Consider the following 3,950-nt stretch of genomic DNA (forward strand, 5'->3'; position numbering starts at 1 on the left):
CATACGTTAACCATATATGATTAATCATTATTAAATAGTATATTTTATTAAAATTAATATAAAATAAAAAATCTCTCTTCTCTTTTCCCTCAACTTTCCCTTGCCCTAAACACTAAAGAGTAAAGTTCTTCTAACTCAGAGAAACACTTCACCCTCAACCCTCAGATCTAAACCTTTGTCGGCAGCTCTCCCACCATTACCATTCACCACTGCTCACCAACACCGCCACATCTCTTCTATCTTTCACTCCTTCGTTTATCTCCATCTCCATCACCATCTATCCCGTCCTTGGCCTCCGTGACCCCGATTCCAGTGCCCCTGTTTTCACCTCCAACACTAGCATCGTCACGTCTCGCCACCGTCTCTCACGTCCTAAGCCTCCGTGACCCCTGTGTCCGCCTCCTCTAATCCACCAGCATAGCCGTGTCTCCATCACCATCTCTCACGTCCACACATGACCCCTGTTCGCACCTTCCGTGTCCGGCTCCTCTAACAGCACCGTCGCGTCTCGCCGTGCCGACCACTCCGCCATCACTGCCGGCAGTAGTCTATTTCTCCCTCTTGAGCCAGGGACACAGAGCCAACGGTGACAATAGGTTAGGTTTTCATTCTTCAAATTATTCTCTGTACTTATTTTAGCTATTATCTAGACTTGTTTTACTTGCACCCTCTATCAAATAATGAATTGTATTTTGTTGACTCTTTTTGGGTAATTACCAAATCAATTATTAGCATTGCCATTACATTTAATTTATGGATCAAACTTGCCATGAATATAATTTTTTGAGTTATATGTCTATATAGATTGAGATAGACAACCCTCTCGTTTAATTTGTATCTTCATATCATATTTTATATAAATAAAAAAATCTTTTAGATTAATTGTTCTTTTATAATTTTATATTTAGTTCTACGCCTTCCGTAACTTTAGCATAGCATATGATTATATGCTGACCATTTAAATAGTTGTTACTATTTTTTTGTCTAAATTTTTAGAAATTTAGTAATTGGCTTGTTGGAATAAAATGGTTTGAGAAACCATCAGAACTATTCTTGGTGAAGCTTGCATATTGGTATTAGATCTCGAAATCACTAAGAACAAAGTATATGAGATTAACCTGTAAAAGTAATCTTTCAAATTATAATTTATTATTCAAAATATATTTGTTTTAGATTTTTTTTACACATTTGTTGTAAACTTTGTAAGTATCTTAATTAATTATTTTGGTCACTTTAATTATAATAGAAAATTTGATTAATAAAGATGTGATATTTAAGAAATACTGTTCAAAAAAGGGAGCTGACTTTATGTTTTATTTTATTAGTTGGTGATGTACTATTTTATTTAAGGTTCTGAAAATCAGACCGGTTATCAAACCGCTCTAATGACTGGTTCACTAGTTTACTGATCCAACCGGTCTAATCAGTGGTTCAACCGAAAAAACTATTTTAGAATAAATAATAAATAAATTATAAATAAATATCTTAAAATATCTTCTAAATTTAAAACAATACATAAAATATCTGTTCCTGTACTTTGCATTGTTATGTTCTTGTATGATATGTGCCTTTTTCTTGGCTTGTGGATCAATGCCACTGTGTGAGATGATTGTTGTCATCAGAATTGTTACAAGAACCATGATTGAAAATACTTTATCTCCCAATACCTACGTACATACATAATGAATTGAATCAATAATATGCATGATGGGTATACGTGAATTAATTTATAAAAAAGTTAAAACATGCATCATATAAATATACCTTTTGTTCCCGACCAATGTTGAGCACTATAATTTCAATGAAGCCTTTAGTATTCATAATCAAACCAAGAATTACACCTTCCATGACAGGTATTTAGAATAGGAGAGAATCAACAAGAGTACCAAAAACCTTGCCAATAAAAGTAAGAGGAACCATCAAGATCACAAATCCCCATCTAGCGGCTCCCTTGATCAAGGTGAGATTAGTCTTGAGGCCATTAATAGCAAATAAGAGAGGTAGCAGAAGGCCTGAAACAAAGTCCTCAAGCTCCTCAATAATAGCAGCAAGTGGTCCATTTAGAATAACCAAACCATAGACAAATGCACCAAACACAACATGTGTCCCAAGTGCGTCAGTGATAAAATCAGAGATCATAACACCAGTAAGCACAATGCATATCTGTGTTTCACTGAAGGGTTGTTCCTCTGGGGTTTTATGTTTCATCCATGACACCAAAGGCCTAAAAACAAGAATGCAAACAACAACAAATGCCAGACTTGACAGAATCCAAAGAGAAGCATCAGAATAACGAGCTTTTCTCTCTGACAAGGCAATGCCTACAGCTAACAAAGCCCAAGCACACATGTCATAGACAAAACAACAACCAGCAATTATAAAACAGCAACAAACATTATAAAACATTACAAGAAAATTTTAACAAAAATTTCAGAAATTATAAAAGCTAAAAAAGAGTAGCAGCACTAAATCAATTATTTGATTTCAAAATATCCATTCACAATTCCACATTCAACCATCAGTAAACAGAGCATATAAAAGGAAGAAGAACCGAAGTGGTGAAAGCAGGGCCATTAACCTTCGACGAGAGAAGGACGGCGAGCGGCGAGACGACGGCGAGCGGAGACCCGACGGCGAACTGCTCCAAGCCTCGAACAGAGAAACAGAGGAAGAGAGGGCCTGGGTTCTGGACAGGGGGAAGAGGAAGAAGCGGAGGCACCGACAATACAGACGGCGGCGACACTGCGACAGAACTGTTGAGGAAGAACCTAGGGCTAGGGTTTTGATTTGGTACTAATTTGCTTTGCTTCAGAGGTAGGGTGAGTTCAGAAATGAGGGGGTATGGGAATGGATCCTCTCAATTTGTTTTAACAATTGAGGGAATAAAATGTGATCTCTCACCATTAATTTTATAAGTGCGATCAAGAATTAATATGAGAGAGAGAGAGAGTAATGAAGGGTTAGAGATCACACTTTACACTCTCATTTTTTTAATAATTGAGAGGATCCATTTTAGGGGTGTGTTAGGGAAAGGGGGTGCTGACGGGTTAGTTTTTTGTTTTTCTTTTTTTTAAAAAAAAAAAAAACATAAAACGTTGTTGTTTATTCAAAATCGGATGGTTTCCGGTCTGGTCCAACCGACAGGTTCTTGGCTGGTTTAATGATTTCTTAGCAGTTTGTAAAAAAGCGGTTATAAACAGTAGACCGGACCATTTTTATTGTCGGTTTTCAGTTAGACCAATTCTACCAGCCGGTCCGATCTGGTTTTCAGAACCATGATTTTATTGAGACATTGACTATAGTACATATATGTAGTTGATTGCTCTTAGGATAATAGATATAGCCACATAGGATTTATGTTCTGAATCATGGTTGAATGAAGCCGATTTAATCCTTTTTTATTTTTGTTTGAAGTTTCGGAATTTGACATATCATGAAGCTGGATTAAGCTTTTTTCATTTTTGTTTGGAATTTCAAAATTTGACATATCATAGCAGTCTAATTTGTGGCTTTTCTATTTGTCTAATATATGAAATTATAGAGAATTATAGTCATCGAATTTATGCCTATTTTGTCTGATTTATGCCTTGGATTTTGTATTTTTGTGTTTACTCCTCTAATATAGCATAATTAGCATTAGAAAAAGATTTGATTTCTTTACTACTGATCATTAAATTTGTAACATATTTAAATTTATTCAAATTTAATTTGTTTTTAAATTTAATTTTCATCAAGTAGCAAGTATTTGAAGTTATTCACTTTTAAAATTGGTCAGTAACGTATTATTTACTTATTGTCATCATTATTATTAAGCATAATATAATGTCATTCAAGGGTTTTATCAAGCAAAGTTGGAAAGTTAATTGTATATTATTTACTTGAGTAATGATGCTAATAGTAAAAATATATTTTTAATAAATGTGTAATTACTAAAAAATATTTTTTATGGA

This window comes from Arachis ipaensis, chromosome B04 (genome assembly GCF_000816755.2).
Source record: "Arachis ipaensis cultivar K30076 chromosome B04, Araip1.1, whole genome shotgun sequence".
Taxonomy (NCBI): domain Eukaryota; kingdom Viridiplantae; phylum Streptophyta; class Magnoliopsida; order Fabales; family Fabaceae; genus Arachis; species Arachis ipaensis.